Raw genomic sequence first — 23,498 nt, 5'->3', positions numbered from 1 at the left:
TCCGCCCACACCACTAAAGTTATAAATGCCATAAAACCTTTTCTAACCAGCTAAAACTGCATTTCCATCGCCTGAGCCACTATTTGAGCTAAACTGGACTATTGTAATGCTCTCCTCGCAGGTACCTCAGCCAAAAATCAAAAAAAGCTCCAAGTAGTACAATACAATGTGCTGCAAGCAGCCCTAAGCATCCCTAAGAGAGACCACGTCACACAGGCTAGGTGGGCTGTCCACTGGCTCCTAGTTAAAGAGAGGATCAATTTTAAGACCCTCACCTTAACGTGCAAATGCCTCAGCCTCACCGCCACTCCATACCTATTTAAAACTATCACTAGAGACACCTCCACACGTCCCAGAAGAAGTCACCACACCAACCAACTATGCATACCACCCATCAAAAGAGCTAATGCAGGAGTTATCGGCTTTCCTCATCTAGCACCTAAACTCTGGAATGCCCTACCCAATGCTCTCAGAGGCGAAACCTCCCTCACAGCTTTCTGCACAACCCTCAAAACCACACAGTTCAACTAGCTCCTTCACTTCTGTCCTCCACCACCCCTGCCTACCCTCTCTCCACGTGTTTTCCTTCATTGTACCACTGTCTTTCTTTTAACTAAGTATGTTTATTCAGTAACCATCAATCATCACTGTTTTTCTTGTAACTAAGTATGCTTATTATGTAACCAGCAATCAATCATGTAACAGTGCCACGATGCCCCAGGGCTGATGCTCGCTCTATACATGCTAATAAATAAATAAATAAATAAATAAGGAGTACACCTACCTGTGATAATGGATGAATGTTCCCGGTTCCCAGTGGTAAAGCATGTACAATCCACAACGTTCTATCATGTAGCACGGGTGATCAATGAACTGTTTAGTGAATGGGGAATACCGAATACCATGAAAATAGACAACGGACCACCATTTCAAGGCCAAGAGTTCCGGAACCTCGCTGCGCATCTAGGATTCCACCACCAGAAAATCACACCACTGTGGCCACAGGCCATTGGGATGGTGGAACGATTCATGTCCACCATCAAGTGAACCAGACAAAAAGCCACCACAGACCAAAATTCACTACCTCAAGCAATATGCCAGATGCTGAGGAGCTACAGAAACACACCACACGAAGCAACATAACAAACACCACTCGACTACACGCCGGAACAAGATGACGAAATCAGTGAATGAGACGCAGAAAGGAAAAGGAAAGTGAATGAATGGGAAGACCAAAGGAGGAGAGCGAAGGAACCCCAACTGCAGTCAGTGAGACCGTCTTGGTGAGACAAAGACAGCAAAGGAAGACTGAACCAAGATACGACCCTGAACCGCTCCTAGTCACCGAGGTGAAAGGACCAATGGTGACCGCAACAGGAGACGGGCGTGAAATAACCCAGAATGCCTCATTCTTCCGCCGAGTATACGTGGAAGAGCCTGAGCCAATGGAGGTGGCAACAGGGGAAGAAGAACAAGAAAAAGAATAATGTAATGAACCGCCAGATGCTGAAAGGCCAGGGAGACCCGGGAATCACCTGGACAGCCACAGCAAACCACGAGGAGACCTTTGCACCTGATTTAACAACTGTAAGCACGTGAAATTTCATGGTAAGCAAGGGGGACGCGTTGTGGTGAGGAAACTGGAAACTGGAGGAGGCTCCTTCAAGGGGGAAGGACTGGAGATCCAGGCAGGAGGCGGGGAGAAAGGAGGAAGGGGAGGGGAGTAGGAGGGAGGAGGCAGTTGTAGAGAAATGAAATAAAGAAGGTTGTAAGTGAGATGTGGCTCTGTGTCGATTAGTGCAGGACTACACCAGGTACAACAGGTAGTGTGAGATTCTTACATTTTTGTAGGTGGCATCCTGGCATTGTGGTCTCAATCCGGTTTTCCTTCCCGCAAAATTGTAACATGACTGACATGTTCCCCGAAAGTACCATCAATTGAAAGGCGCCAGCCTATTTTTTTATTTCCTGATTTGCATGAAGAGAAGACCTTTCGTTCGGCAATAGTAGTGGGCAGAGCCATACTCAAGTTAGGAAAATGATACATGTTACTAACACTGGTCAAGTCCTACGGGCATTGCAGCAGTGCCAACCCCCTGGTGTGAAATATACTTGTGTCAGTTAATGCTCCTGCTGCAGAGATCTAAGTTTCACCTGCAGGTTCCAGTCCTATTGACGTAGCTGGCTGGGTTCATGTTTCTGCTGCAGGCGTGTGTTCAAAATGGTGGTCCTGGGTTTGAATCTCAGCTGAGTTGACCTAGCCTTCACGTTATCAACAGTACTAGTACACCTCTAACATAGGAGAGCCCACACTGCTCACTGAGGCTGCTATACTTTTGCTGGAACAGTATCATACCTTCTGGTAGGACTTTTATACCTTTAAAGGGAATGTTGACACTTCTCATCATGATGCCTATAGTTTTAAACAGAATGTACTGACACTTCTCGGCAGGAATGCTGCGCTTTTAATATGAAACACTTGTGTACAGGTGCATTTTAAATGTCTTATCATATCATATCATGACAGTAGGGTGGTACAGCAGGTGCCAGCAGGCTATGCGTTAGGACTGATTTTCTATACTCTGGACTGGTGTATAGAAGGCCAACCTATATTGTGACTGGGACAACTCTGAGAAGCTGTAGCCAAACCAGTTTAGTTAGCAGTGACAGGCAGGCTAGGCTATTCTCTTCAGAGGTGGTGAGCTTGTAAAGGGTCCACAATGAGGTCACACAATGGGAATCACAAATTGCACTTAGACAGGATGTATAAACATACAGTTATTTAATTATGGCCAAAACACACTATAAAAAAATTAAAACAAACAGGTAGACTTACACACAATACTATCAAACTAAATACATGTATACATTCTCTGGGGTGTAAAGCATAATACAAATCAAATACTTCTGCAAAGGAATGGATAGACAAGTGATATACACAAAAAGGTCCACAGAGATGATCCCTAGCTAAAACTGTCCAGCCCTAAGTAGCAGGGGCCTTGTGCCCTATTGTTAATGATACAGTTCCACAGAACCTAGGATGCAGTACAAAAATGCAGGTAGGGTTTCTGGGGTCCAGTGAAGGGTTCTTAGAGTTAGGGTCCAATGTAGACTAATGCCCAAAATGATCCCCAACAGTCATAAATCTTGCATAGGCAAGCATTGGCAAAGCCAATAGTGTTAGAAATAGGATTATTATAAGCCCATTGGCTCATAATGGGAATATAGGGGTAGGTTAAAAGCTCAATAACATACCCCCCTTGCTCCAAATCTACCCCCGTCTTGGTAGAACAAAGGAAGGGTGTCCTATGTAGCTTCTCCTACCAAAATCCACGGTCTTCGATTTTCAGTGGTTGCAGGTTCGAGCTTCACTCATGTTGGTGTCTTTTGCTGGTGCAAGGACTCTCGGTTGAGGAATGCAAAAACAAAAAATGCAGCACCCCTCTCAGGACTGGACTTGTTTCAGGTAAGCAGGTTTTGGATGGTGCACGCTGTGCACAGCGACGCAACAGGACTCAGTAGCCGCGGTAAGACTTTCTGATCCATCTCGGGTACCCTTTGTGCTACAATGGGAAAATTTTGCAGGGGGGACCCTTGTAGTGGCAGCCTAGAGTGTACCAAGTTTCATGCAGAAACAAGAACAGCAACAAAGTTAGCACGGTACCCCAAAAACAAAGCTGGTCAGCCACAGGATGGTTCCAGGGCACTTCCGAAGGCGGTTTTTGTGCTGGGCGCCAAGCAGACATCGGGAATGGATAGTCCCTCCACTCCAAGGGTCATAGCACCTTTGCAGGCCTACTGAAGATCACGAGCAAGACAGGGTTCCACCAGGGCTGCAGCAGAAGTTGGTTGCCAGGCCTCCTTTAGTCAGGTTTCAGGTTTCGTTGCGGGTCTCACAGTTGGACGATATACTTGGCTCCTTCAGGTTTTTCCAGGATCTCTGAAGAATGGGTGCAGGGGTCCGCTTCTTATCCTAAAAGCCAGGTAGGAGCTGAAACTCCCACTAGCCAATAGCAGGACAAGCCACACACACACCCCACAGTGGTCCAATCAGGATCACTGGCGGGAACACTCATGCATACCACTTAGACACACAGAAACCAGTATGTGGATTAGAGTCCAACTGACCCAGCCCACATCCTGCCTGCAAACACACATAGCCCTCCAGTAGCCCACAAAAAGATGGTGTTTTCCCGGGCACTGGAAGTCCTTATAGGGATCTCCTGGACTCTGAGGCCAGGAAGAAGGCTAAACAACAAGATGGAAAAAGAACAGGTGAAAAATCTCGTGGCAGGGCCCTGTTTGACCAGTAACCACAGTCAGTAGCCAAACGTGGTAAACTAAGCTAAAACAAAATTCCCCAAAAAGTGGGAAATGTCACTGCTGCCACCAGCCCATCTTTTAAGTACATCTAGAGTGCTAGTCTAGGCAAAACAAAAATGTTCCCTATTGCACTGTAAGCTGCTTTGTGCAATGATAAAAAGTTACCACAGGTGATACAAAAGTAACTACAAGTTGCAACATAGTAACACGACTACGGGAAACACTGTTTCCCTGTATTGATAGCCTTAAGGACATTTCAGTTTCCCCGTAACATGTGAACAAAGGCCATTGCAGAGAAGCTGAAGGCTTCACTGTACTTGAAAATGTGCAGGTCAGATTAAAAAATAATAGCAAAATGTTTGGGGGTTCCATAAAGATGGAAGGAAAGGTGCAGTAAAGAGAATCTTTCCTAACACTATGCCATGTCATATTTCTTCCTTCCACCCCTCACCACAACCAAAAGTACAACCATCACTGTCTGATTTTGCTTCCACCAGGCAATGGCTGTTTTATCCAGTCATATTAATCAGTCATTTGTAAAATGTTTCAACCAAAGAAGTTGGCGGGTGCATATGGCTCTCATGTGCATTTTTGGTGAATGAGATTCCACCTGCAGTTGGAATCACCAGAAGGGTAACCATTAAACCTTACTGCACTAAATAGAGGTGTTCCACCCATCTCTATATGATAGTACCCATTTTTCAGCAGGACATTGTGTCGCATTTATTTCTCCAAACGAAACAAAAGCAGGACTTCTCCGCATGGCTGCTATAATTTCCATGGACAGTTCATGAACTCCTCAGCATAACTCTTGTGGATTGAATGTGCCAGACCTCCGTAGGAGAACTGTTTACTTCTAAAACAAACGTTTAAAGGCAAACTACTGGTACTTGTTTTAAGTCTCAGCATAAAGGCCAAATATTTAGTTACCATGCAGTATACATTTGTAGTACCCCCTCTTAACCAGGTATGGTGAACACTGCTAGTGTGCACACATCACACATATCACATTTACCATGCCTTCATTTGCATCACGCTGGCACAGTCATACATGCAGCTAAGAAATATAACTTCAATTACAGCACAGTGCAGTTGTTTCTTTTTTGATATCCTGTAACTCTACTAAGAAAATGAGATAAAAGGTTTTCCCAACAATGTTGGATACGTTTTCTGGGTTGTTTTTTATTTTAGTATCAAGTGCCCAGTCTCTGGATTCACCAGGCTATCCAATCCCATTACACACACCGTTTAGCATTGACCACCACAAGTAGGACAGAGGTCGAACCTCTGTACAATTTCATGGACTGGTTAATGGTCCCATGTCATATCGTATCATATCATATCATTTGTCAGTAAATTGATTGATGGCATTTGCAAACTATTATGGATGTGCAAAGTAGACTCTAAAAAAAGATGCTCGGTTTCATTCGCTTTTACCTCAGAAAGCTAATTTCATCAAGAACTCAAAACATTGATAGCTTTCATTATCAAGAGTAGATGCCCTGGTAACTTCGAGCAGAGCTCTGAGTGAGCCTTTAATGTACGGTGTCTCTGTGGATGTATTTATTATGTCCAGTTTTTCTGTGCAAGCAAATACCATGTGCAATCAACCTGAGTACATGAGGAGGGAGTAGCAGAGGATTACAGATGAATGGGATGTGCACGTATGCAAGATTGAGATCACATTGGATTCACTGCATGCATGCAATAACTCTTAACTCTGTCTCCGCCATTGTTAGGGAGAATTCGCCAGAATGGCTAATTTCCCTTACCTACTGAGTCCCTCAGCAGCTTTGTTGGATTTCTAGGATTTATTTTCTTCACCTGGTAAGAGTGTGAGCCTTTTTACCCACTCGTACATGTGTTTTGCTGTGTACGTTTAACATATTTGTGTTCATAGACTTTAGAGCTACTCCATAGGCATCATCTTTTTACTGTGTGTCACACAGCACCTTTAGTGCAGTGACACAGGGTTGTCTTTTTCAGACTTCTCACTCTGAACTCCATTTTATGTTGCCGACTACTATCCCCCAGAACATGTGAAGTTGCCATTGACTTTATTAGTCTTTTTAAATTCACAGACCCAGTACAACCTATCTTACATAAAGTACTGGAAAGGGTTAATAGTTATCCCTTTTTGTCTGTCTCTCATGGAACATTATTTCGTTCCCCTTTCTTTAAGATTTGGCTGGTGGCAGTGGTATCTACCATTTTTTCCCTACTGCAGTCTATGAGGATAGCCTTGGTACTGTTTTAGGCTAAGTTAGTACCCTCAAACTTTAATCCGCTAGACCCTTTTTATTTTATTTCTGTTCTGGCTGGGTTTATTCGCCATTTCTTTTTGTAAAGGTCTTTCTCGTGTTTTACTCTATGCGCCAAACCAGGTTTGGTTCCTTTGTTCGCCATCCTTTGGCGGGCTTCTGCACAGAAGCCTTCCTTAGGCACCTGAATGTCTGAGGGGGACATGATGTGAGGGAGGGGTTTGAGACTCCCTGCACAGGGTCTCCTTGGAGACCCATGTCGCACTCTGTATGATTGGCTGTGGTGACTGTCCCGCCAGGACAGCCACCCTGCTGTGTGATTGACAGCCAGGCTGTGTGAATGGGGGAAAACTGGATAAAAAGCAGGTCTCTGGGACTTGGAAGGCAGAGTCACGACTGGATCGAGAGAACCGAAGAGAAGCTGAAAGAAGAGGACCACTACCATGACTGAACCTCCCGGTGAAGCCCTGCTGCGGGTCTGAATCTCCAAACTTCGACGACAGAGAAGATCTGCAAGGAATCTTCTTCCCTTAAGCTGGTGGGACCAACCAGTTCATCAAACTCCAAGCCAGGCCTCGCTCCTCTGGTCGAATTTGCTGTGCACAGCTACAGTGAACCGGATAGCCAGGAGGACCGGACCCTGCTTGGGTTTTAAGGAGCACACCTTTTATTTGATGCTTTTCTTTGCTGCTGGTTTCTTCCCTGGGCAGTGCAGAACCCTCCAGTCTTCCCCCTTCATGTCAGTTCGACAGTCGTTAAAAGGAACCATGAGCCTGCAGGATCTGCCAGGAACGTCTGCCTCAGCTACAGCATTCTTCTGCTCTAAAGGTACTGTGCAAACCCGGATGTTCGTTCCGTTTGACCGCGGTGAAAGTGTTTGAAATCTTTCACCAATCTGAGGGCTTGTCCTTCTCTACTCTTTTAAGTAACTTGTCTTCCGACCAACTTCGTTTCAAATTCTTGGCAAAGACTTAACCGCGAACTACTCTGAGCTGTGTGATCCTCTGAAAAGACTCTGAATCATAGACATTTGCCCAGGCCTATTGAATTGAATCCTCGTTGTAGCAAGCCTTTTCTAGATTGCCCTGTCTACTTACTTGTTGGTGCTGCTTAATTGTGAATAACCTTGTCTTTCCCTCCCTTTTAAATTGGTGGAGTGCCATTTTGCTCCCCCTTCATTTTGAGCTTAACTTGTCCAGAATTCATTGGGTGTTTTGTAGTATATTAAGATTGTGATTTTCTGCTGCTTTACGTTAGCGATCTTTTTTTACAAATGATGTGTAAATAAATGTATATTATTTTGCTCAGAAACCTTGAGTCAGTGTTTCCTTGAACCATAGTAATTGCTGTCCTTTGTGTAACTTCTGATACTGCTCACTTTACTCTTGAGATAAGTCTGGCTGCTCAGCCATCGCTACCACTTTACTGTGTAGTACAGGCCTGTACCAAAGGTGAATTTGTACTGTCACATGTAGTCTTAATTGTGTGTGGTGTTCTCAAAGGGTACTGCACATGATTCTGCCTAACAGCCATGCCTGGAGATGGATCAGAGTGGCCTTTCACTATAGAGTTGGGATCATTCCACCACAACCAAAAGATGCTTCTAGAAGGCCCTTTCACTGGTGAACTGGCCCGAAGCATAATCGTGCCTGTATACTTGCTAAAATGTGCTTCAAATGCACAAGTGGACCACATATTTTCAATAATACATTGAGGTAAATCCCCCACATCACACACAAGTGTCACTTGTTTGCTATAGTCCCTGGTTCAATAGCACCAGGACTGTTCATTCCCCAAATATGTGTTTTGACTATTCATCACAGGCCAGCACTCACACCCTGACAATGGCTCTAGCACCACTGTGAGCAAAAGGATCAGGGATTCCCCTGGTCCAGCCTAATGCTCACAGTAAATGTGTACTCAGGCGTTCATAATATTCAATCTCTATAAGTGCATTAATTTATGTCTCAAAAAATCTTGTCTTCCTGGCACAATATAAGAACTCAGTGCTTATTCATTTCATCATGAGGGATGGCATGCATTGCAAAAGCCAATGCATTTCGGGGCACTGTCCGTCTTCAGGGCTAAAAAGTAATCATCAAGCCAGTATGAAAATCATAAAGCCAGCCAGGGTTATAGATTCTGGGGCATTGTCATGATAAATAACACTCAAATGTGCAAGAAACTAACAAAGATAAAAGTCAGTATCCATCCGACATAACATGTACAATAATATGAATGTATAATAGGATGTTATTTTACCTGCATTCAATCCATAATCTCCAGTCGGACTATAATAAAACAATACATAGGACCTGGAGGTAAAAATCAGTCAGTCCATACAATAAGGTAATGTATAAACCCTTATTGTTTAGAGAAGTGGTTAATCTACTGTTACCTGAGTGTTCTCTTGCCACCCGCTGGTGGTTGTAAAAAAGGCACTAGATATGTAAACAAACTGGAAAAAGAAAAACAGAAGAAAAGAGATTTGAAATTGTTAAGTGAACCCTATGCTTTGACCCAAGTATGGTCGGTGAGCAAATGTCATGAACTGGCTTATTTGTTTACCTGTGAGTTCTCAATCTTCGTACCTCACAAAAGGGTCTGTGTATAACTCTGACGGCCATGCTGCCACGGTGGCCATTCTTTACTTTATAATCAAATAACAGCATTTGTGGTGTGATGTCAAAGCGTTGAAGTCACGCAGTGATGTCACTAGCCACGACACGCCCGTAAAGCGCGAGTGCACAATGAAACCCTGTTGGGCTCTATTTGGTTACCACTAAAAAGTACAATGATGTATGATAAACTGCACAGAATGTTACATATAGAAAAGAGCTTCAATCATTAAACATGTTTAGATCAGTAGAGTGCAGATAAGGAAAAAACATGTACTGATATATAATGAACACACAATGGTAGGAAATACTTATGTCAACATGTCCAAGGATAAATATATGAACAATTAGTGCAGGTATTGGCGATTATTTTGTAGTTATGGTCATTGGATGGGAAAAGTATACAAAAGAAAATATATATCTCGATATGTAATAAAAACATAATGATGCACAGTATTCATGTCAGAAGCTCCACAGGTAAATATATAAACAATTAGTGAAGATGCTGGCGATTATTTTTGAGTCACACTACTGCCACGAAAGTGATCCATCATGGAAATCCCCACAAAGAAAGTACGGTTGTCATTCGCCATATTCATAACCAAAATGCTTAGAACGTAGAGTGCAACCCATGTTGCGAAAAAAAGCACAAATAATTAACTTCTTTGTTAATCCCATTAGGTGCTAATGAGTCCAATTTCTCAATCCAAAATGTTTCCATTTGGTCAAGTCGTTTTGCCAGGTTTTTATGGGCTTCCCTTATGATAATTACATCAACCACTTGAAATCTGATTGGTGACAAATCATGTCGTTTTTCCATCTAGTGCCTGGATACAGCTGAGTTGATATTTTGGGTTCTTGTGCACAATCGATGCTCATTCCATCTTAACTGGAATAGTTGTTGTGATTGTTCCACGTAGTAAATCCCACATGGGCACTTGATGGTATAAGCACATTTTAATCTTGATTAGTTCTCCTGATCATGGGTGGTTCACCGTGTTTCCCGAACCCGCAGTTGGTACAATGCAAGCACGGGAAGGTACCAGTTCTTTTGGTAGTAGGTTGGCTTTTCTGACCTGGTCTGGTATTAACCAGGTGGTCTCTGAAATTAGTTCCCATTCTTTAGACAAAGACAGGTGATTCTTGAAAGAGGTGCTCTATTTTGGAATCAGAAGTTAAGAGTTCTCCAATTTCTCTTAATGGCAGGTTTGATCTGTTCTCTTTGTGTGGAGTACTTTGATGCATACACAAATGTGGGGGTTTTCTTTTCTTTATGACTTTCATTAAGTAAGTAGTAAAGTTTGTTGTTTATTTTAATAATGTTTTGCATTTATACAGCGCACACAAGCCCCCAGGCATTAGGGTGCTACAATCCAGTTACATGAGTCCCATTAGCTGCGTAATTTCTTTAAACAAGATTAGACAGTGGTACAAAGTATTGGTAGGTACAAACATAATGGTTAAATTACAGCGACAATACCGTTGTCGTGCCGGGACTGCTGAGGTAGGATGGCTACAATCAATTAGTTCAGGTGAATAGGCAGGTTTTCAAGGTTTTTCTAAAGGCCCAGTAAGAGTTTTCGGCCCTCAGGGGTTGAGGGAGGGCGTTCCACTGTTTTGCAGCAAGGACGGGGAAACTTGCCCCTCCTGCTCTGGTTCGTTTGAATTTGGGTTGGATCAGTCTTTGGGTGTAGGGTGTTCTGGTAGGCCTACCCATTTATGGGGAACCATTTTTTGCGCTGTGTATAGTGGGGCCACTTTGGGTATGCACCTGTGGGTAATGGTGAGTGTCTTGAAGATGATTCTTTGTCGTATCCGTAGCCAATGAACTGCTTTCCTGGCTTCAGATATATGGTGATTTTTAGGCCGGTTTAATCCCGCTCGAAGGGCATTATTTTGAATCATCTGGAGATTACGTATGTTGTGAGCGGGTGTGCCTCCAAAAAGGACATTGCAATAGTCCAGTTTGGCCCTATCACTTCTCGTGTTATAGTTAAGCAGTTATCTTTGGACAGATATGGTCTTGCAGTGATGAGGAGTTAGTGGCATATGCTGCTGATGAAGATATGGCATTGACTTGCCGGAAGAGAGAGAGGGTAGCGTCTAAATAAACCCCAAGAGTCTTCACAGCTTGTGATACTGTGATCATCGTACCGTCTATGTTGAAAGCAGTGCAGTCTGCGCTCAGTTTGTTTAAGATTGAAGGTTGACCGACCAGAAGAAGTTCTGTCTTTTCATCGTTAATGTAAAGGCCATGTGTTGCCATCCACACCTGGATGGTAGTGTAGGTGATGTTTACCAGGGCAGAGTCTTGAGTGTTGTTACATGATAGTGGGAGTAGGATTTGTGTATCATCGGCGTAATTAGTATAAATGATGTCCTGAGCATCTAGAAGGTCGAAGAGTTGCTTATTAAAGATGTTACACAAGGTGGGAGGGACACAAAAGCCTTGAGGTATTCCACAGTTGATGGAAGATGGTGCTGCGCTAGCTTGGTCTGGGAATACTCTCATTACTCGACCATCAAGGAAGGAGGTGATCCATGCTGCCGCTTCATGTGAGAAGGCAGCTGCCGAGGTGAGATGGTGACATAGGGTGTTATGATCCACCAAGTTGAAGGCTGCGGATAGGTCCAGGAGGAGCAGTAGAGCGGGTTTTCCCTTGTCTCTAATGTCGTCCATTTGGTTTTTTATATCCAGTAGTGCCGACTCTGTGCCGTGGCCCAGACGGAATCCAGATTGTCTGACATCCAGGATTTTGTTAGATTCTAGATGGTGTTGAATCTGGATATAGGAAGCTCTGTCCGAGATTTTGAGGATAAATGGGACCGTGGTGATAGGTCTATAGTTATTAGGAATGGCCAGGTCTAGTGAGTTTTTTTTATAGTGGTAGGACCCAAGCTTCTTTCAGCAGGGATGGGACTATCCCTGTTGAAAATGAGGCATTGATGAAGGTTGTGATGAATAGAGACAGTACTTCTGCTCAGTCATTGATCAGTGGGGCTGGGCAAACGCCTCCTTTGCATTTCGAGGGCTTACAGCGTTTCAGTATGTGTAATGTGTCTAGGGTGGTTATGTTGTTGAATGTGAACTGAGGGGTGCCAGATTTCTCACTAATGAAACTTGGATTATTAGTGGACTTATGTGAAATGACTTTTGTATTGGCTTGTTTGCAGGCTATATTCTTCTGTAGAATTTCAATGTTTTTCCAACATGGCATTTTGTATGCTGGTGCACCAGGCAAGGTCTTTATTCTAGGATGAGGCTTGGGGGATGGGAGATTCCAATTCTCTGTGGATAGCAAACAGTTAATGTGTGTCAGAACTGGCGTTGGTGATCTAGCGTTATACATGGAGGCTTTGGCCGCGGTGATGGCAAGTTTGTATTGTTTGGCCAGGGTGTTACATTTCTGTTTAAGGGAGTCTGTGGGGGAATTTTTACAGCAAGTTTCTGCTGCTCTTTTCTTGGATCTAAGGTTTGTGAGCTCTTGGGAATACCAGGTGTTAACGTGCATGGAAGGTTTGGCTCTCTTGTGTGGGTAAGTGGGGCGATGGTGTTAATAGCATCAGTTAATGTGTTGATGTACAGCTGAGCTAAGACTTGAGGATCTGATGAGCAAGGGGAATCCAATTTGAGTGGGTCCAGGAGGGGAAGAATGTTTTCTTTGGTAAGCTTTTTTGAGTTGCGAGCCATGGAGGGCGGTAATCATTTGGTGAGCGGTTTGGGAGGTTTTGTCACCTGGATGGCAAAGGTGATTATATGGTGGTCAGACCATGGGCATGAGTAGTTATCTTGTAGGGTAATATTGCAGTTGAGGTTGACAAACCAGTCAAGTGTGTGCCCTTTAATGTGTGTGGGGTTGTTGATTCGTTGACAGAAGAGTGGGGAGGGTAGTGAATTAGTGTGGGGGGTAGCAGATGGGTCGTTAAGGTCATCTAATCCAAGGTTGAAATCTCCTAGGAGTGTTACTTGTGAGGAGAGCTTGAGGTTGTGGCTAAGTGTTTGGAGGAGGTCTATCTTGAAGGTGCCAGTGGCACCCGGGGGTCGATAGATGATGTGGATCGTGATGGTATTATTTGGGGTGGTTGTTAGTTTTAGGGATAGGATGTCGCAGGTTTTGTTTATTGATGTGTTCAGCTGCTAATGGGCAGGTGCTTCTTTGCTATAAAGGTGGTCCCGCCACCTCTGGCGAATAACCTGTCACTTCTGAGGATAGTGTAATCAGGGGGAATGGCCAGCGTTAGAGTAGGGCCTGCAGCTGCATGCAGCCATATTTCTGTGATTGCTGTACCATTGAGGTTGTTGACCGTTAGGAGGTCATGGATATCTAGGGCGTGTGCCATGAGTGAGCGTGCGTTGATCAGTGCTAGGTTGAGGGTACTTATGTGAGTGTTATCACACTTTTGGAGAGTGGAGGGAGGTACCCTGGCATGTATGTGAGGGTGAGCTGCGTATGAACTAGCAGTAGGTGTGACACAAGGGTCCATGATAGGTGGATGGCTATGACTAGGAGTAGTGAGCGGTAAACAGGTTACAACAGAGGGTGTATGGCTCAGGCATGGGCTAGCGTCAGGATCCCAGAGTGCAGCAGTATGTACAAGGCTAAGGCATGGGCTAGCAATAGCCACACAGGTTGCAATATTGGATGTGCGGCTAAGGCATGGGCTAGTGATGGGAGAACATGGTGCTGCAGTGGGTACAAGGCTAAGGCAGGGGCTAGCAATAGGCACACAGGTTACAATATTGGATGTACGGCCAAGGCATGGGCTAGCGACAGGAGCACAGGGTGCTACAGTGGGTACATGGCTAAGGCATGATATGATATGATATGATATGGTATTTGTAACGCGCCTATACACAGGTGTTTCAAGGCGCGACGAGGCAGGGAGGGGAGGAACAAGGGGAGACAGACAACAATCTTACTAGGCCAGGTGTCATTCAGATCGCGCAAGTGCAGGGGTGGGGGAGGGGAAAAAGTGCAAGGGGAAGGGGAGGGGGGAAGTGCAGTACAAGGTAAGTGGCATAAAGTAATAAATAAATAGGGCCAGCTGGTGGCAAGTGCGAGGTAAGTGCAGAACAAGTGCTGGGGAAGGGGGTGGGGGGCTGTAGGGATACAGAGACAGTCCCGCAGTGCAGAGGGGTTCCAGGGCATCAGTGCAAGTGGAGAGTGGCTGAGCCCAGGACCGAGGCCGTTTAGAGTGGTCCAGTTGCAGGATCAGTGCAGTTTCAGTGAAGAATTAATTAGCTGTTCAGCAGGGGAGAGGGAGAGAGAAAGCAGAAGCAAAGAGGAAGGTTTTGAGGTGCTTCCGGAACCGGAGATGGTTCTCCTCAAGTTTTAGGGAGGCAGGAAGGCTGTTCCAGAGGGAGGCCCCTGCCGCAGAGAGAGATCTACCCCCAGCTCGTTGCTTCGAGAAGCGGCTAACCCTGAGGGAATTGGAGGCGGATGAGCGAAGGGCTTGGGAAGGAAGATATTTGGGAAGAGAGAGTTGAAGGTATTTAGGACCCAGGCCCCAGAAGGCCTTGTGGACAATGCAGAGGGTTTTGAACTTTATCCTCGCAGCCACTGGGAGCCAGTGTAGAGATTTCAGTCCTGGAGAGATACGGTCCCTGGGCTTGAGGCCAAGGACAAGTCTCGCAGTTCTGTTCTGGATGAGTTGCAGAGGGCGGAGAGTGGAGGCAGGCAGATTAAGATAGAGGCTGTTACAGTAGTCCAGCTTTGAGAGAACCAGGGCTCGGGAGACAGTGAGCTTCTGGGGGAAGGAGAGGAATGGGCTAGTGACAGGCGCACAGGTTACAATATTGGATGCACGGCTAAGGCATGGGCTAGCGACAGGAGCACAGGGTGCTACAGTGGGTACGAGGCTAAGGCATGGGCTAGCGACAGGAGTACAGGGTGCTACAGTGTGTACAAGGCTAAGGCATGGGCTAGCAACAGGTGCACAGGTTACAATATTGGATGTACAGCTAAGGCATGGGCTAGCAACAGGAGCACAGGGATCTGCAATAAATTCGAAATAACCTCGAGACCACCATTACAACACTCAACTGTGACTGTAAATATTTGACTGTAAAATTGTAACATTGTACCATCATGGAACCGTTCAACTATTGACTGCAATTATTAGTCTTACAACTCGAAATCCTGCATTTCCTTGTAACCGTACATAACACTGTATGTATGCCAAGCTCAGAATATGTAAATACTACGTTTCTAAGTAATCTTGTAAACTATGCCGTGATACCCTAGGGTTTGGGCGTATAACCAAATGTAATAAATAAAATAAATAAATGGGTATAATAATAATGATAAGACAGTGGCCTATGGGGGGAAAAGGTGTGATGCTATTGTTGTGGGCAGCAGCAGTGATGTCCAGATTGACCTTATGTTTATTATTTGTACAGGTGGACATGGAATCTGGGAGTACAAAGGTGCCTTCAGTGTGGAGTAGGGCATGGTAGCAGGATGCGGTGGTTCCATGAAGCATTCTGTTAGTAAAATCCTTGTGGGCGTGGCGTGGGCGTGTGTGACTAGTGTGCAAAGAGCATGTGGGCCAGCAAGGGGCGAGTGCTTTGCTTGAGCTAGGTTCTGATGCTTAAAAGGTGTAGGCGCTCCCATTTCAAAGGTGTATGCGTAGGAGGGCCCAAGATGTTAGGAGGGGGCCTGCAGCCTGTGTATACTGGCAGGACTCGTGGCTGGGTGGTCATGCTGGGGGAGGCAGGATCTTATTGCGCTCATAAGGTGTGCAAGCAGATAGAAGGAGGCTTTGGGGAGTCACTGGGAGCTTACCCTGTACTCTGTGTGGGCTGTAGGTGTGGGATGGTCCTGTGTAGACAGCTCGTCTTTTAGTGGTGGCATAGAGTGTGAGTAGGCGGATGTGAGTCTAATGCTAGGTGAGGAGGGGGAGATCAGCACAATTGCTGGTGATGGTGAGCAGGTGTTTGCAGGGTGCGCATGTGCAGCAGTATGGCTTTCTAGGGCTTGTAGTTGCATACTGCAAGCTGGCATTGCAGTTGTCCACGGGCTGATGTGTGTGGCGTGGATAATTGCTGGCATGAGAGGTAGCGTTGTTCTAGCGTTGGCGGAAGACTGGGTGCAGTAGGGGGAGTGGCGAGCACTCAAAACGGGTGTTGGTCTGCTTATGTGTGTCACGCTCGGCGGCTCAGCACAGTGGCAAGCATTTGAGAGTGCATGTTGTTCATGGTAGCATGAAAGGGTGAACAAAGCATCCCATGAGAGCTGTGCTGAGGATGTAGGTGGTTTGAGGAGTAGGTTAGGTATTTGCAGGGGGCGGTATAACTTTCGTGACGGTTGAGGGTTTGTAGCATGGGGATAGCAAGTGCTTTGTTTGTCGCAATTAGATGAAGAGGTATCATGGACATGGACGCTAGAGGTGTTGTTTGCAACAGCTGTGTGCAGCGAGGCATGGAGTGGTATAAAAATGTTTCTGGCTAACAGGACTGGTCTACACAAATAGCGTTTGAACGGCATGACCTTTTTGCAATGTTTTACCAAAAGGGCATTATAAACAACATTTTTGTGTTCAGGTTCCTTATGGATCTGTGAGGCTTGTGCTGAGACAAAATCACAATGGCTAGCAATTCCTTTGTATATATATTGTTTACAGTAATAGAGGTCTAATTAACTTTGGGGCCATGGTTCAGTACAAGTTAAAGGCTGTAGGTATGCAGTGGCTGTATTCTTATCATGGGGATAGACTTGTGCATTGCAAATGCTAGACAGTTCATTCTGAAGTATGAACAGCACGCATATATTGTAGTCATTTTGGGTCTGTGCCCAATGGGCAATATCGGGGGTGGAATGTACCTGTTGTGCAGCATGTCTAGCTTCGCGGTCAACGTGGCTAAGACTGGCAGAGACTGAAGAAAGAGGCCTTGAGAGTAGGCCTTCAGTGGGGGCCAGCTTCACCTACCGGCGCAGGGGGTTGGCTCCTTCAAATTCGGATATTGAGCCAATCTGGGTGCTGCAGGCCCAGCCTGGTGTGCACCGAGGCATGCATAGCCATCTTGGATGTTTCTGTAAATCCGAATTCTGTTGCTGTAGCTGCAGGGCTGCTGGGGTTGTGGGTCTCCCTGTTGGGGAAGGGGACCTGTCTCACCAGGAGACAGGCAGAGACTGAAGAAAGAGGCCCTTAGTGAAGGTTTTCAGTGGGGGCCGGCTTCACCTGCCGGCGCAAGGGGTTGGCTCCTTCAAATTCGGAATTGAGCCAATCAGGGTGCTGCAGGTCCAGGGCAGGCTGGTAGCCTGGTGTGCACCCAGGCATGGTGGCAGCCATCTTGGATGTTGCTGTAAATTCGGATTCTGTTGCTGTTGCTGCAGGGCTGCTGGGCTTGTGGGTCTCCCTGTTGGGGAAGGGGACCTGTCTCACCATGAGGCTGGCAGAGACTGGAGAATGAGGCCTTGAGTGTAGGCCTTCAGTGTGGGCCCGTCTCACCTGCCTGGATTGAGTAGCAGGTGGTTGGCCACATTCAGCATTCAATCTCTGAGAGGCAGGTTGCGAGATTGTGGGAGGTTGGCGCGGGGCTATTATGGATTTTGAAGATGATTTGGGTGTCATCTACGTAGTTATAGCATGATAGACCATGGGATCGAATAAGTGTGGGTAGCGGGCTGAAGTGGGAGAATGGGACAAAAGACTCCCCCCAATCTCCTCGCGCCCCTGGCCTACAGGATCGCGACCCAGACACCCGCCACGAGATGAATTTGCCTACCTACCAGACGACCAAATACCCTGGTACAGGAACATACGGATGTGCCCATCAGCCTGCCCACCAGCCTGCCCTGCTCAAGCCGACACCTGCGGCAACTCGATTAAACCTTTCAACAGTAAATAAACACATCGTTAGAGATGCCATGACGACCTAGCCAACTGTCAGAACACCCGTGCAACCATGCACACTGGACACTCCCACACCAATCCACACGAAGAACATATTCAGTGGTATGACGTAGGTGACGGACACACCCACTGACGCGCATCTTTATTATTTTTCACATAGGTTTTTCAAAATGCAGAAACACAAGGTGCACAAAGCACTCATCTAAAATGCTTGCTGACGCTTCGCCTAACCCTTGCATTGTGATGAAAATACAACGAAGACATGGTACTGGATATGAAGCAATGTGATACCGCAACTTAAAGTACCGTGCATTAAACATCCCCACCTATGCACCAGGCCCAAGTAGGCCGCAAGCAAGAGCCTCCACGAACATTGAACGAGCAAGAGTACAATTGCTGACCCTGCAGAACAAGCCCAGCGAGAACTGACAGCCAAGGGGGCAATGTTGCAACTCACATGCCACAAGCCGAAGCCAAGGTCACACCTGCAAACTAAGCCAGACACACAGTGGAAAATACAACATTAAATGTGCAGAATTCTGCCTCAACCACGGTCTCTCCTCACGTGACCAAGCCGAACCTGACAGGGTGCCAGACCCAGGAGGGAGAAGTCGCCTAGGTCCCACGTTTGAAACACAGGCTGCAACAATGAAATGACCCAATGGACACCTACAGTGGTGGGAATAGTCTGCTCTCAGGCATATGAGCAAATCCACGCATTGTCTGCACAAACACATAGTTACATATTTTTGCAAATGACAGGTACACCGCGAGCTGGGAACAACGATGGTCCCAGGCTGGGGGGCTTGCGAGTGGACCAATCAGAACATGGGGCACTCGTCACTGACGCCATTAACATTAGCCAATCATTAGGGGTCTTTGTGTAACAATTTTCATGTATCTAATAGAAGGGACAACCCAGGTATACCACCTGACTGACCCTTAACCACTAACAGCGTTCTCTATACGTATGCTATACTAACCCTACCACTCGAGGAACCAATTCAGAGTGGCGATAGGTTTTTTGCTAACTTTCCCAGGTGACGCAAGTAGCGCGTCATACTGAGGCAAAAAGGGGCCTGCAAGCCCCACGAATTTCGAGAGTCAGGACGGACGCGTACGATCCTAGACCCATCCCTGCCGTTACTCAATAAACAGCAGAACCACCTTGCTTCTTGTGTGTGTCTCATACTCATTTTTGGGATACGAGGGAGGAGTTGGGGCCTCCCAGCCCGGAGGTCCGTGGAAGGCCCAGCCGACCCCGGGAGAAACCCCCCGACAAGTTGGAGGCACTGCTGAGATCTGTTTAAGATCTGTCTTTTTATTTTATTTTTCCGAGTGCTCTCGTTGCGAGGAGGCCCGGCGGCGCGGCCCCCTCTGCCGCTGCCCCCTTTTTGAGGACTACAGGACCATCGCGGAACTGCGAGAAGACCGGACAGCGCAATCCGGATATTGGCCTTCGGGAGCCGGTTGAGAAGTATCCCGCCCGCGGTTGGCGAGTGTCCAGACGTGGTCCAGACGAGGGGAGGTGGTGAGCCGCTTGGAGGGGTGCACGCAGTCGAGCGGCCCCGCATCAAGAGAACTTGGTGAGCATGCCACACCCAACAAGCAATGTGAAATTGTGAGGAAGGGGGGAGGAATAGAATACGGGAGGTGGGAGGTGTTACAAAGGTGCGCGGTCGAAGGTTTGATAAATTAGTGTTGACGGTGAAGTGAATGGTAGCTGGACAAGTTCGAGAGCAGTCCGCTACGTTATGAAGAAGGGCTGGCGGAGCACGAAAACATCACGTGCGGCCGCTCGTGTACACTGATTGGCATAGGTCGCGACCACCTGTAAGGGTGTGTGTGTGTGCGGTTTCCTACGAATTGGTGATTATTGATCAATGAGTAGATGAGGATCCCTATTGATCGGGCAGAAAACTCGATAGATAGATGACGTTTCCTTGTAGGTGGTAGCTAGCTGGTTGCCTAATACGGAAGATAATTGGCTGGTTAAGCCCTCCTGTCGAGGGGCGTATCACACGCGAGGCGACGCAGTGTGCGCAGTCTGATTATATTGTTGATTACCTTGTTCCAGGCGTGACAAGAGGACAGCTGTGGGGTTAACGGGGATAGATTGCAACCTTATTTCAAACTTTTAAAACATGAAAAGAATTTACCGGTAGTTTTGAAAGAGGTCGGTGACGTCACCAGTAGGGCTTTCATAGGATATCTCGAGCACAAGGCATTGTTGGAGAGTGGTGGGGAAGAGAATAATGGTAAGGGAGTGGAAACGGAGATAAACGGTAACGATTACATCGGGGCAAGGTGAAGAGAGGGACGTTGTCACGCTCACCTGATTCCCACGGAGGCGCAGGTCTGGCTTCGAGTGCTGATGCTTCTTCAATGGTGAAGCGCAGGACTCTGAAGATGGACAGGAAGGGCCCCTCTACTCTGGCTTTTCTGGCTCGCAGGAATATTCCCCTGTGCGTGAAAAGGGAGTATTACCTACTGACGGAATAATGCTCAAGCCTCCCACTCCCTTCCAACTCTCCACGATACCCTTCCACGATTCCCCGTGAAGTCTCACCTTAGGGTCTGGAAGGATGAGTTCTCCATCCTGCTTCTGATGCAGGGGCGCGTTGAAACCCAGTTACTTCACTGGATTGAGGTTTGATGGGAGTTCAAAATAAGCTTGACTATTCAGGTGAGGCGCTGTAAGAGTTCTGTTGCAAGTTCAAAAGTTCAAGCTTAATAATAATGTTCATTGTCTTATTGCAGAAAGCGCTAATGCTTATGTCTTTTTCCCCTTAGGGGCCGGCGTTTGGAATGCCGGAGATATGGCGCCGACCCGAAGTGAAACGTGCAGTTCCAGTAAATGACAGGTAAGTTCTGGATGAGCGTTCAGGTAATGTCTTGCATTCGCTCATTCAATGTCTTTGTCTTTTTTCCCTATAGGGGCCGGGGTCCGGAATGCCAGGAAGCGGCAGGACCCGAAATGAAATGGGAATGACCCAACAGGTAAGTCTTAGAAGGAAACTGAGCATTTCCTATTCCCTTCCTTCTCTCACCTTGTTTTCTTGTCTTTTTCTCTCTAGGCTCTGGGAAGTGGGTGCGGATCCGGATGATCGCTGCTGAAGATGGTGGCGCCCAGGAAAGGTGAGTGAAAAGCAGCGCTGCAGCGATCGAAGCGAAATGCTTTTAAAATAGTGTCTGCCCTTTCAGGATCGTCGGTGTGATGTCTCCGTGATGCAGCTTTAGCAGGTAAGGTCTTCTTTATCACCAATTCTCTCTTATCTCCCTTTGCAGGCGACCCAGGATGCTGACAGGCGTGGCTGAAGTCCAGATGCAGGAGCTGACAAGGTGAGCGTCCAGCTGCGAGGAGCAGAACAACGCGAAGCGTGAGTTGCTGATCGGGCGTGGTTTAAATAGCTTTGGAAGAAGTTCCAGGTATGTATCCTTCCACCGATCAGGTATGCATCCTTCCCCTACCGCACCCAGGTGGAAAGTAGTCCCACAGGTAAAGTAGTTCCATTCAGGCCTCAAGAGGGCCTGGATGTAGCAGCATGGTCTGCCCCAGGTAAGTGCACATTAAAACACTTGAACACATGTCTAGCTTTATGAGCCTGGCGCCTAAGGTGCCAGGACTGTGTCCAAAGGGCCCCAGCTTGGGCCCGCTGGCACTTCCCTGGGGGGAATGATGCCTGCCTCTGGGGTTGCTGGGTTGGACCTGGCTCCTTGGAGGTAGGCATCATGACAGATGTGGCCGCGCACGGAGAACGCCGGCCACGACAAGCGAAGAAGAGGAAGAGGGGTGTAATAAAGTGGGAAGGCTGTATAAGAACGTCACACAGGGCACGCAGCCGCAGGTGGCTACGTGCGCCTCGGCCGTAGGGGGCCGTAACGGTGTTAGGTGAAAGAAGAAAAGAGAGAAAAGAATATATAAATGCAAATGCTATATTTTACTATTTTCTTTTAGTGGACAATCGCAAGTCCCCAAAATTACAGGGCCAGGTAAAACATCTGAAATTGTATAGCGTTCAGTATTAGCAAGATAACCGCTACCATATCGAGGGAGGATAACAACTCAGTGCTACTATGTCATACGGGACAGGATCGGGAGGGTGGGGGAACACCCTCACTACCCCGCTACAGCATATATGTAAAGCACTGTCACCTCATAGGGAGAAACTGATTAAATATTGCATAAAATGGACACAGAGGACGGACAACAAAATGACGACACCATGGCCGCCTAATGGCAGTTTCGACCCATACACTCACTATTGACCCATCTACATAACACATACAAGGGGAAGAAGTTGACACACCATGTGGAGGTGTTTAACTTATGCAGAATGTTCCAGGGGTCCCGACCAGGACCAAACAGAATGTTCACTGTGGGGGAAACAAAGGAGGAGAAGAAGGTTAAGGAAGAAGAAGAACAGAATGGGGAAAAAGAGAGTGAAGGCACACAATGCACGGGGAAAAGACAAGAGGGAGGAGAAAAGAGTAGCAATCTAAACGAAAAAGAAACAAAAAAGGAACAGGACGACGACATGCCCCTAGCTAAGGTAGTGAAAAAAGAGGAAGGGGGGTTTTATCCTTTAACGGAACTACGAGAAATAGTGAGAGAACAATTAAGGGCGGCTGAGGGGTATTCGAACCCAGCATACAGCCCACCACCATATACAGCTACAGGTGACTACAAGGGAGGGGAGCCGACAAGTACGGTAGGGTCAACTTATACGAAGATGCCCGCAGGGGAGGGGAAGACTAGCGAAGAACAAATTGCAGCAATAGGACATGATGAGTGGGTAGCTGCACAGGTATTATTAAAATTGCGAGGTTCATTAACAGGAGAAGAGAAGGAGGTAGTAAGGAAAATGAACGAGGACAATGACAGTAAGAGCGAGATGAAAGGGGAAGGGGGGAAAAGAAAGGAGGAAGAGCTTTTACAAGAAAAAGAAGAGATTTTGGAGGAACGATTAGCAGAATTAAGGAATGAGCAAAATGCCCTGATCAAACAGCTTGAGAGGGAGGAAAGAGAGAGAGCACGGGAAAGGAAAGAAAGTAAGAATGAGTTGGAAAAAATGAGGGAACGAACTGAAGAACGAAAGAGAGAAGCTGAAAGGGTAAAGGCAGCAGCAGAAAGGGTATCTCGAGCAGCACAGCGCGACAAGAAAAGAGAGGAAGAAGAGAAAGAAAAGGAAATGGAAATATGGAAGAGGAAAATACTATCAGAAACGACCAAGAAATATGAAGAAGGGAGGATGATAGAAAGCATATTAGAGCGGGAAAGAGAGAGATGGGAAAGGAAGAGAGAAGAGGAAAGGATATTGGAAAAGATGAGTAGTGAAGTAATGGAAGAATTAATAAAGAAAAGAGAGGAAATAGGTAGAGAGATAGTAGAGAAAAAAGAAGGGGAACGAGAAGATAGGAGAGGGGAGAGTGAAGTAAG

This window comes from Ambystoma mexicanum, chromosome 9 (assembly GCF_040938575.1).
Source record: "Ambystoma mexicanum isolate Mex_15411 chromosome 9, UKY_AmexF1_1, whole genome shotgun sequence".
NCBI lineage: Eukaryota > Metazoa > Chordata > Amphibia > Caudata > Ambystomatidae > Ambystoma > Ambystoma mexicanum.
This window is presented reverse-complemented; position numbering follows the sequence as displayed.